Source organism: Hyla sarda, unplaced genomic scaffold (genome assembly GCF_029499605.1).
Source record: "Hyla sarda isolate aHylSar1 unplaced genomic scaffold, aHylSar1.hap1 scaffold_238, whole genome shotgun sequence".
In the NCBI taxonomy this organism is placed as follows: Eukaryota; Metazoa; Chordata; class Amphibia; order Anura; family Hylidae; genus Hyla; species Hyla sarda.
This window is the reverse complement of record NW_026609065.1, coordinates 125,437-137,863: the sequence shown is the minus strand read 5'-3', so window position 1 is coordinate 137,863 and position 12,427 is coordinate 125,437. Positions and strand designations below refer to the sequence as shown.

Here is a 12,427-nt window from a genome sequence, read left to right as displayed (position 1 = left end):
CATTCAGCACCCACCCGCTATCAAGGCAGCTGCCTATCATGTCATGCCCTACCTGCACAGGTGTGCTGGCTACTCAAATGATCCAATTAAGGAGGCCATTTAGTCAGCAGCAGCAGAAGTCCTGTGCCTGGACGCTCCAACAGCGGCCAGACACAAGCAGAAGCAGCAGAAGCAGCAGCAGCACCACCTTTTGTTTTTTGGCTGCAGCAGCAGCAGCAGCAGCAGCAAGGCCCACAGGGCTGGCTAGCTGGCTAGCCAGCAAGCAGGTAGCAATGAAAGTAGGAATCTTTCTTTTTAACCCTGTAAGGGGGTGGTGCACTGTACCCGAAGATACTGCCATATCGGGTCAATGCATAGGGCGACGGAAGCAAGCTTCGAAATCGGCCCCCGTTCTCAAAAATCCATTTAATATATGGTCCCCAGATAGGGGACGTATCAGATATTAAACTGATAAGAACAGATTTTTTTTTTTTTTTTTTTTTTTTTTTACATTTTTATTGAAAAAACTCAAAAACTTAAATACATCACAAGAAATTTTTACAATATATCAAATACTGTTTTCCATAAATGTAAATTCCACATAGCTAATGCTTTTTTCTGCCCATATCTCTTTTTATCAATTAAATAGTACAAGTAAACTTCACTGTATATCATCTTCAAACATTCTTTTTCACAAATAAAATCTCTTTTGAAGACAAGGATATTACGAACTTTCCATAATACATTTTTTGTACAGTTGATAAAAATCCACAAAATTCTCTCTTTTTCTTTCGTAACTCCATCACTTTTGCCATATAAAACAACTTCATGATTTAAAACTTTTAGACCTGTTAGGAATTTCAATAAAGAACCAATTAGTCTAAAAACCTTTTGTGCAAAATAACAATTCCATAAAAGGTGCAAAACAGTTTCATCTATATTGCAATTTTCCCGGGGACAGACACATACAGCATTTAGACCTCTTCTATATTGGAAAAATCTTACCGGAAGACACTCATGGATAATCATCCATGCTAAATCCTTGTGCTCATTAAAAAGATATGGCTCGTTTACCTTTTTCCATATTTGTACACACCTATTATAAGAAAAATTAGAGACCATACATATTTCTTCTTGCAAATTTAACTGTACTTCTATCTTGCGAGCATCCCTCAAGGTTAACAAGTCAAAGTCTTTAAGGTTATACATACGTATAATTTTTTCTAAGATGGCATAATGTTTAGGCGGAGTTAAAAGTACAGGAGTAGATAATGATAAAAACACCCATTTTCTTCTTCTAAAAATATGTCCCGCAGAGTACTTTAAAAAACAGGACCATACACTTTTCATAAAAAGTCCCCTAAAACACCAACTAAAAAACCTTAAGTATAAAAATTTTCTAATACAGGGAACCTGTTTTCCTCCATTTTTTTGTGACTTATACATAATATCTCTTTTTAATTTTTCTGCTTTAGAACTCCATAGAAACTCAAAGAGAATCCTCTGAAGTTGCCTAGACATAAGTTCATTAGGAGGATAAATCATATTTAAATAGAGCATAATGGGTATTAGCATAGCCTTAATCACCAAAATTTTACCTTCTAAAGATAATTTCCTAAGGGACCAAAAGTCTACCTTCTTCTTTACCTTTTCTTTTACCATTAGCCAACTTTCCTCACCATTGTTATTTTTATCAAAGATGACTCCAAGGATTTTTATTTTTTCTGACTGTAATTTTAGGTTTGGTATTTGCACGTTTTCCCATTTACCTATATAAAAACAGTCACATTTAGATAAATTAAGTTTAAAAGCAGAAGCTTTACAAAAGAAATCAGTAACATCAACAACTCTTTGTAAAGAGAAGGAACTTTCACAAAAAACATTAATATCATCCATATAGCCACACACTTTAAGGGTGGCACTATTACCTCCAGGAACTGGCACTCCTTTTATTATTTTATCATTCCTTATTAAGTTTAACAGAGGTTCTATTGCACATATGAACAGTATAGGAGACAGAGGGCAGCCTTGCTTTACCCCTGATGATAAATTAATAAAATCCGTAAGGAAACCATTTATTAAAATCCTGCTAAAAGAACCTTTATATAAGAGAGCAATTTGCTTAATAAATATGTTAGGAAAACCCATGCGTTGTAAAACCATCCATAAAAAACAATGTGATACTCTATCGAAAGCTTTATGAAAATCTAGAGATAGAATGGCTAGATTTTGATTCCGCTCTTGCTGATACCATATGACGTCCCTAATAGCATTTAAAGGTTCAGCTACACTCCTTCCTGGGACACCACATACCTGATCCACATGGATGACCTTGTACAAAAAAGGCTTCATTCTGTTAACAAAAATTTTTGACATAATCTTATAATCAACATTAAGAAGCGTAATTGGTCTCCAATTTTCTAAGCTGTTCCTATCCCCCTTTTTGGGGATCAGAGACACTATACCACTCCTCCAAGATAAAGGTAGAACATCAGAATTAAAAGCCTCCTTAAAAATATTAAGCAAATCATCTTTAAAAATTTCCCAAAAGGTTTTATAAAACTCTACAGGAAGTCCATCCGAACCTGGTGTTTTACCTGTGGATAAACTTTTAGCAGCAATTTCTAATTCTTGGCATCTTACTTCTGTGCAAAGTCCATCTTGGTCCTCCTTACTTAAACCACAATCTAAAGTGCTTAGGAGAAAATTTGCAGCAGATATATCAATGGGTTTCTCATTAAACAGATCTTGATAAAAGGATTTAGCTTTGGATAACATTCCTACATTAGTAGTTTCATCCTCAATGTTAATCATTAACTTTTTTGTTTCCATTACCTTTTTAAAAAAGAATCTTGTACACTTTTCATCCTTCTCTTTACATTCAACTTTGGAGTTAAAAATTATTTCTTTCCCTTTGTTAGTTATAGCCTTCTGAATATCACTTTTAACACTTAAAATCAGATCGTCTACATATACACCCAGCTCTTTGAGTTGATAATAGGTTTGTAGTTTTGTGTTAAGATCTCTATACCATTTCAATTTCTCTTTTGTTTTTTTAACACCCATCTTAATAAAATACTCTTTAAATTTTACCTTGCAGAATTCCCACCATGCTAAAAGAGAATTAAAATTAGTCCTTGAGTTCTGCAATTTTTTAAAAAGATAGATAAAATTACATTTAATTTCTTCATCTTCAAGCAAAGAGACATTCAGACGCCAGACTCCTTTGGCTCTGCAAACCCCATCAAACTTACATGTAGCAGATAGAATCTTATGATCTGAAAAAAAGGTAGAAGTCAATTGCATATTCCCATAAAATGCAAATCCAGAAGCAAAAATATAATCAATTCTTGACATATAAAGGCTATTCCCCCAGGTATGCCCAGGGTCATTAGGGAAAGAGGTTCTCCACAAATCTTTTAAATTAAAATCAACTATAAAATCCTTTAGTTGTTTTTCAGTCTTATCTTTCCTTTGTTCAGATCCTCCAGCCCGCTCCTCTCCTGCCATTATACAATTAAAATCACCAGCGATGATAAGAGGGGATGAACCCGGTAAATAAAACTGAATTTTCTCTAATAAATCAGATCTTTCATCCTTATCTGGAGAGGCATATACATTTAAAAGTCTCATATTCATGTCATTATAAATAATATGAACGAGCAGGGCTCTACCGGGTACAATGTCTGTGAAGGAGGTAACTTTATACTCACTGCTCTTGAACAGTATGCCAACACCAGTCACTTTCCTCTCATTATCCCCTGACCACACAGACGGGCCAAGAGTCCATTCAGATCTCAAAGATGAATAATTGATATCATAATCAATGGCACATTCCTGTAAAAATAAAATGTCTGTAGGCAAAGAAGACAAGAAAGAAAATAAAGCAGCCCTCCTCTCTGGGCTCTTCAAACTCCTCACATTGAAGGAGGAGATATTAACACTTGGTAGCTCCTGGGTCATTCATTATCCTCAGACAAAGAACCCCAATCTGTAGGTGGTGACACAAATTCCTCAATATTAACAGGGTCGGATGCTGTTATAACCTTTTGGCAGACAATCTCCACGTTCCCCTCGTCCGCACTAACTCGACCACTCCTTTTGATGTTAAGGCCCTTTTCCTCTTTCCGGTCTCTGCTTTTCCTCTTTCGCCGTTCTTCTACATCCATCTCCTCTGTATCCCTTCTGGGCGGTCCAGGACCTTCAACTTCCATGAGAGGAGAACCCCTCACTTCTGTCTCAGGTCCCACGACCTTCCCCGGGGACACAATGCTTTTGGAGACATGAGCCACAGCAGGTATCACAGGAATTCCGGTAGCAGAAGACTCAGGCATCACTTTCAGGGTGTGGGTCTTAGGCACAGGCACAGCATCCATGGAGCTCTTCCTCATCGAGGGACCAGCCGATGTAGCCACAATATTGGCCCAGGAGCGTTGAGGACAATCCTTAAAAGCGTGTCCTTTCTGCTTACACACATTACACAGAATCTCATTTTGACAGTCCAAAGTGGTGTGGCCTTTTTGGCCACATCTTTTGCAAATAACCACTTCCTCTTTGCAAGATTCTTGTGTATGACCATATTCATGGCATTTCCTGCAATAATACGGCATCCCAGGGTAGAATAAATAGCCACGTTTACGCCCAATTAAAAAATTTGCAGGTGGGCGACACAGACCTCCAATTCCTCTCACATCTTCTCTGAACTTAACAGCAAACTTATGCTTTCCAGTCCAAAAGTCCATTGCATTCATTATTTTATGAGAGTATTTGACTTCCGCACAATATTGGTTTAAAAATAAGACAATGTCTCTTATATCCACGTATGGATCGTGCATAGTAACCACCAGTGGAACATCGCCATTAGAATATAGAGCAATGAAAACAAGTCCTTTCATATCCTCCTCATTGGCAAGCTCCCGAACTTTCTCAAACATATGGTCACATGCAGATGCGGAAGTCAAGGTAAGAATGAAAAGTCCTTTACCTGGGTCTTTTAGGCAAAACACATCTTCTCTCTGAATGTGCAATAAATCCAGCATAATTCTCTTGACAAAAAATTCCAAAGTCATCTTCTCCTTTTTCTCCTCATCCACTTCAATACGGAAGGTGTTCTTAATCCGAGTTTCAGTATGCGCAGCAAACCTAAGGGTCGCCATGGGGGATCGCCTTCCCGTTCTTTGTAAGTCCTCCTCCTATAGCAGCATGAGGCTTAAGACGGCTAAAAAACCGCCGATGCCTCAAGGCCGAAGGTTCGACGAACTCAGAGCCCCTTGACAAGATACAAGATCTTAGCCAAAAGGCCGAGAAGCGATAACCGTGAAAGGGGCGGGCCCAACAAGGTCCCCTTCATGGGCACTATCACTGCTTGCTGTCAGGGAGGCTGCCAGACAATTTTCCATGCACACTCTGGGCTGGGGGGCAGTCAACCACCAGTACACACAGCAGAACCTAAACCCATACCATTATTGCTAAGCAGCAAGACAGGGGCCCATTGCACTCCCACGGGGCCTTTTTAAATGCAATCCATAACCCGGATTTGCCAGGAACCCTTCTTACTCCTCCTACTTGCATGTGACACTGGGCTTAGGATCTGCATAGGAAACACACACACAAGCACACACCTACCTTTGTTGCCTGCAGATGCCTCCTTGGCTGTCCCCAAACGGTATCAAACCAACACCCACGGGAAGCTGTAAGCATAGAGGACATGCCTGCACCCCATTGGACTTACCTGTGTGGGTTAAATCCGGGTTATTTGACAACCTATGGCGGTGATGGTTCTGCTCAGGCAGAGCAGTGCTGATGCTCCTCATAAAGCTGTCGCTGCTGTGAAGGTTCTAGGTGACATCACAATCCCTATGGTTACATACACAACAAAGCTGGGTTGTTGTTGTTTACACTCTGCAAGGCCTGTGGAAGTGAGTGACATCATAGCACTGTAGTTCTGAGGGTTCTAGATGGATGCAACAATCTCCTGTTGCTTCTATGAAGGCCATAATAGACGACATCACCAAACAGCTCCATAGTCACATACACAGCAAAGGAGAGATGTTGTTTACACCTAGTGATGTCAGTGGTATTGAGTGACATCACAGCACAGTGCTAAGGCTCCTGGGCCTGGACACAGCAGCGGCTGCAATATCTCAACGGAGAATACGTTTATATATATGTGTGTGTGTGCGCGTATATATATATATATATATATATATATATATATATATATATATTTCTCCGCCGAAATCACTTTTAAACCCATTTCCACCTTTTTTTCCCTTCTCTTCCTCTTACTTTTTTTTCACGTTTTTTTACGTTTTTCTCCTTTTCGCCTCTTTTCTGGGCGTATTATTCTTCTTTTTCTTCTTTTTTTTCGTCTAATGCATACCCCATCAGTGCAGCAATGCTTATTCAATACCGCCAGCAGATGGAGACACTGGGGGATAATTTTCTAAGGATTTATACTGATTTTTCCTGTCTGAATTTGTCGCACAGAAAGTTGCAGGCCAAATATGTGTGACATTTCTGCGACTTTAGCTTCTAGAGCATTTTTACAACATTATACATAGGTGCTGAATACATAAAAAGCGACTGTTCAGCGACAGACAAGTCGCATCGGCTGAAAGTAGGCCAGAATGTCAGTCCATGTTGGAGCAGGTTTAGATACAGTCTAAAGCATAGATCTCAAAGTCTGTGCACAGAATTTAGCAAGGGCCTCGCACCTTCTGATGCATCAGGTAGGTGCACTATAGCATAGCCTAACCCTCTGTACTTTGGTCTATATTGATGCGGGACATAGACAGCCAGCTGATGACCAATCCATTAGTGCAATGGATGGCTGGAAGCATTTGTCTTTGCCTTTGCAATACCACAGAAGCAATGCATGGTCAATGTACAGCAATGACACACCTGTGTGAACAGCCAGGAGACCCCCCCATGTTATGTTACATAGTTACATAGTTAGTACGGTCGAAAAAAGACATATGTCCATCAAGTTCAACCAGGGAATTAAGGGGTAGGGGTGTGGCGCGATATTGGGGAAGGGATGAGATTTTATATTTCTTCATAAGCATTAATCTTATTTTGTCAATTAGGAACATTCAGCACCCACCCGCTATCAAGGCAGCTGCCTATCATGTCATGCCCTACCTGCACAGGTGTGCTGGCTACTCAAATGATCCAATTAAGGAGGCCATTTAGTCAGCAGCAGCAGAAGTCCTGTGCCTGGACGCTCCAACAGCGGCCAGACACAAGCAGAAGCAGCAGAAGCAGCAGCAGCACCACCTTTTGTTTTTTGGCTGCAGCAGCAGCAGCAGCAGCAGCAAGGCCCACAGGGCTGGCTAGCTGGCTAGCCAGCAAGCAGGTAGCAATGAAAGTAGGAATCTTTCTTTTTAACCCTGTAAGGGGGTGGTGCACTGTACCCGAAGATACTGCCATATCGGGTCAATGCATAGGGCGACGGAAGCAAGCTTCGAAATCGGCCCCCGTTCTCAAAAATCCATTTAATATATGGTCCCCAGATAGGGGACGTATCAGATATTAAACTGATAAGAACAGATACTACACTTGATCTTAGCCAAAAGGCCGAGAAGCGATAACCGTGAAAGGGGCGGGCCCAACAAGGTCCCCTTCATGGGCACTATCACTGCTTGCTGTCAGGGAGGCTGCCAGACAATTTTCCATGCACACTCTGGGCTGGGGGGCAGTCAACCACCAGTACACACAGCAGAACCTAAACCCATACCATTATTGCTAAGCAGCAAGACAGGGGCCCATTGCACTCCCACGGGGCCTTTTTAAATGCAATCCATAACCCGGATTTGCCAGGAACCCTTCTTACTCCTCCTACTTGCATGTGACACTGGGCTTAGGATCTGCATAGGAAACACACACACAAGCACACACCTACCTTTGTTGCCTGCAGATGCCTCCTTGGCTGTCCCCAAACGGTATCAAACCAACACCCACGGGAAGCTGTAAGCATAGAGGACATGCCTGCACCCCATTGGACTTACCTGTGTGGGTTAAATCCGGGTTATTTGACAACCTATGGCGGTGATGGTTCTGCTCAGGCAGAGCAGTGCTGATGCTCCTCATAAAGCTGTCGCTGCTGTGAAGGTTCTAGGTGACATCACAATCCCTATGGTTACATACACAACAAAGCTGGGTTGTTGTTGTTTACACTCTGCAAGGCCTGTGGAAGTGAGTGACATCATAGCACTGTAGTTCTGAGGGTTCTAGATGGATGCAACAATCTCCTGTTGCTTCTATGAAGGCCATAATAGACGACATCACCAAACAGCTCCATAGTCACATACACAGCAAAGGAGAGATGTTGTTTACACCTAGTGATGTCAGTGGTATTGAGTGACATCACAGCACAGTGCTAAGGCTCCTGGGCCTGGACACAGCAGCGGCTGCAATATCTCAACGGAGAATACGTTTATATATATGTGTGTGTGTGCGCGTATATATATATATATATATATATATATATATATATATATATATATATATATTTCTCCGCCGAAATCACTTTTAAACCCATTTCCACCTTTTTTTCCCTTCTCTTCCTCTTACTTTTTTTTCACGTTTTTTTACGTTTTTCTCCTTTTCGCCTCTTTTCTGGGCGTATTATTCTTCTTTTTCTTCTTTTTTTTCGTCTAATGCATACCCCATCAGTGCAGCAATGCTTATTCAATACCGCCAGCAGATGGAGACACTGGGGGATAATTTTCTAAGGATTTATACTGATTTTTCCTGTCTGAATTTGTCGCACAGAAAGTTGCAGGCCAAATATGTGTGACATTTCTGCGACTTTAGCTTCTAGAGCATTTTTACAACATTATACATAGGTGCTGAATACATAAAAAGCGACTGTTCAGCGACAGACAAGTCGCATCGGCTGAAAGTAGGCCAGAATGTCAGTCCATGTTGGAGCAGGTTTAGATACAGTCTAAAGCATAGATCTCAAAGTCTGTGCACAGAATTTAGCAAGGGCCTCGCACCTTCTGATGCATCAGGTAGGTGCACTATAGCATAGCCTAACCCTCTGTACTTTGGTCTATATTGATGCGGGACATAGACAGCCAGCTGATGACCAATCCATTAGTGCAATGGATGGCTGGAAGCATTTGTCTTTGCCTTTGCAATACCACAGAAGCAATGCATGGTCAATGTACAGCAATGACACACCTGTGTGAACAGCCAGGAGACCCCCCCATGTTATGTTACATAGTTACATAGTTAGTACGGTCGAAAAAAGACATATGTCCATCAAGTTCAACCAGGGAATTAAGGGGTAGGGGTGTGGCGCGATATTGGGGAAGGGATGAGATTTTATATTTCTTCATAAGCATTAATCTTATTTTGTCAATTAGGAACATTCAGCACCCACCCGCTATCAAGGCAGCTGCCTATCATGTCATGCCCTACCTGCACAGGTGTGCTGGCTACTCAAATGATCCAATTAAGGAGGCCATTTAGTCAGCAGCAGCAGAAGTCCTGTGCCTGGACGCTCCAACAGCGGCCAGACACAAGCAGAAGCAGCAGAAGCAGCAGCAGCACCACCTTTTGTTTTTTGGCTGCAGCAGCAGCAGCAGCAGCAGCAAGGCCCACAGGGCTGGCTAGCTGGCTAGCCAGCAAGCAGGTAGCAATGAAAGTAGGAATCTTTCTTTTTAACCCTGTAAGGGGGTGGTGCACTGTACCCGAAGATACTGCCATATCGGGTCAATGCATAGGGCGACGGAAGCAAGCTTCGAAATCGGCCCCCGTTCTCAAAAATCCATTTAATATATGGTCCCCAGATAGGGGACGTATCAGATATTAAACTGATAAGAACAGATACTACACTTGATCTTAGCCAAAAGGCCGAGAAGCGATAACCGTGAAAGGGGCGGGCCCAACAAGGTCCCCTTCATGGGCACTATCACTGCTTGCTGTCAGGGAGGCTGCCAGACAATTTTCCATGCACACTCTGGGCTGGGGGGCAGTCAACCACCAGTACACACAGCAGAACCTAAACCCATACCATTATTGCTAAGCAGCAAGACAGGGGCCCATTGCACTCCCACGGGGCCTTTTTAAATGCAATCCATAACCCGGATTTGCCAGGAACCCTTCTTACTCCTCCTACTTGCATGTGACACTGGGCTTAGGATCTGCATAGGAAACACACACACAAGCACACACCTACCTTTGTTGCCTGCAGATGCCTCCTTGGCTGTCCCCAAACGGTATCAAACCAACACCCACGGGAAGCTGTAAGCATAGAGGACATGCCTGCACCCCATTGGACTTACCTGTGTGGGTTAAATCCGGGTTATTTGACAACCTATGGCGGTGATGGTTCTGCTCAGGCAGAGCAGTGCTGATGCTCCTCATAAAGCTGTCGCTGCTGTGAAGGTTCTAGGTGACATCACAATCCCTATGGTTACATACACAACAAAGCTGGGTTGTTGTTGTTTACACTCTGCAAGGCCTGTGGAAGTGAGTGACATCATAGCACTGTAGTTCTGAGGGTTCTAGATGGATGCAACAATCTCCTGTTGCTTCTATGAAGGCCATAATAGACGACATCACCAAACAGCTCCATAGTCACATACACAGCAAAGGAGAGATGTTGTTTACACCTAGTGATGTCAGTGGTATTGAGTGACATCACAGCACAGTGCTAAGGCTCCTGGGCCTGGACACAGCAGCGGCTGCAATATCTCAACGGAGAATACGTTTATATATATGTGTGTGTGTGCGCGTATATATATATATATATATATATATATATATATATATATATATTTCTCCGCCGAAATCACTTTTAAACCCATTTCCACCTTTTTTTCCCTTCTCTTCCTCTTACTTTTTTTTCACGTTTTTTTACGTTTTTCTCCTTTTCGCCTCTTTTCTGGGCGTATTATTCTTCTTTTTCTTCTTTTTTTTCGTCTAATGCATACCCCATCAGTGCAGCAATGCTTATTCAATACCGCCAGCAGATGGAGACACTGGGGGATAATTTTCTAAGGATTTATACTGATTTTTCCTGTCTGAATTTGTCGCACAGAAAGTTGCAGGCCAAATATGTGTGACATTTCTGCGACTTTAGCTTCTAGAGCATTTTTACAACATTATACATAGGTGCTGAATACATAAAAAGCGACTGTTCAGCGACAGACAAGTCGCATCGGCTGAAAGTAGGCCAGAATGTCAGTCCATGTTGGAGCAGGTTTAGATACAGTCTAAAGCATAGATCTCAAAGTCTGTGCACAGAATTTAGCAAGGGCCTCGCACCTTCTGATGCATCAGGTAGGTGCACTATAGCATAGCCTAACCCTCTGTACTTTGGTCTATATTGATGCGGGACATAGACAGCCAGCTGATGACCAATCCATTAGTGCAATGGATGGCTGGAAGCATTTGTCTTTGCCTTTGCAATACCACAGAAGCAATGCATGGTCAATGTACAGCAATGACACACCTGTGTGAACAGCCAGGAGACCCCCCCATGTTATGTTACATAGTTACATAGTTAGTACGGTCGAAAAAAGACATATGTCCATCAAGTTCAACCAGGGAATTAAGGGGTAGGGGTGTGGCGCGATATTGGGGAAGGGATGAGATTTTATATTTCTTCATAAGCATTAATCTTATTTTGTCAATTAGGAACATTCAGCACCCACCCGCTATCAAGGCAGCTGCCTATCATGTCATGCCCTACCTGCACAGGTGTGCTGGCTACTCAAATGATCCAATTAAGGAGGCCATTTAGTCAGCAGCAGCAGAAGTCCTGTGCCTGGACGCTCCAACAGCGGCCAGACACAAGCAGAAGCAGCAGAAGCAGCAGCAGCACCACCTTTTGTTTTTTGGCTGCAGCAGCAGCAGCAGCAGCAGCAAGGCCCACAGGGCTGGCTAGCTGGCTAGCCAGCAAGCAGGTAGCAATGAAAGTAGGAATCTTTCTTTTTAACCCTGTAAGGGGGTGGTGCACTGTACCCGAAGATACTGCCATATCGGGTCAATGCATAGGGCGACGGAAGCAAGCTTCGAAATCGGCCCCCGTTCTTAAAAAATCCATTTAATATATGGTCCCCAGATAGGGGACGTATCAGATATTAAACTGATAAGAACAGATACTACACTTGATCTTAGCCAAAAGGCCGAGAAGCGATAACCGTGAAAGGGGCGGGCCCAACAAGGTCCCCTTCATGGGCACTATCACTGCTTGCTGTCAGGGAGGCTGCCAGACAATTTTCCATGCACACTCTGGGCTGGGGGGCAGTCAACCACCAGTACACACAGCAGAACCTAAACCCATACCATTATTGCTAAGCAGCAAGACAGGGGCCCATTGCACTCCCACGGGGCCTTTTTAAATGCAATCCATAACCCGGATTTGCCAGGAACCCTTCTTACTCCTCCTACTTGCATGTGACACTGGGCTTAGGATCTGCATAGGAAACAC

At 42.6% G+C, this 12,427-nt stretch overlaps 3 non-coding genes and 1 pseudogene across 3 annotated transcripts; all 4 read right to left on the bottom strand.

Annotated features, from left to right (window-relative positions):
• Window positions 1–308: 308 nt before the first annotated feature.
• LOC130322836 (U2 spliceosomal RNA) lies at window positions 309–510 on the bottom strand (annotated as a pseudogene).
• Window positions 511–7,378: 6,868 nt separating this feature from the next.
• Window positions 7,379–7,569, bottom strand: LOC130322889 (U2 spliceosomal RNA). Its single transcript, XR_008868311.1, has one exon. It is a non-coding gene; the product is annotated as a U2 spliceosomal RNA (small nuclear RNA).
• A 2,095-nt stretch (window positions 7,570–9,664) lies between these two features.
• Window positions 9,665–9,855, bottom strand: LOC130322888 (U2 spliceosomal RNA). The gene has a single exon (XR_008868310.1). It is a non-coding gene; the product is annotated as a U2 spliceosomal RNA (small nuclear RNA).
• A 2,087-nt stretch (window positions 9,856–11,942) lies between these two features.
• On the bottom strand, window positions 11,943–12,134 carry LOC130322817 (U2 spliceosomal RNA). The gene has a single exon (XR_008868258.1). It is a non-coding gene; the product is annotated as a U2 spliceosomal RNA (small nuclear RNA).
• Window positions 12,135–12,427: the final 293 nt, after the last annotated feature.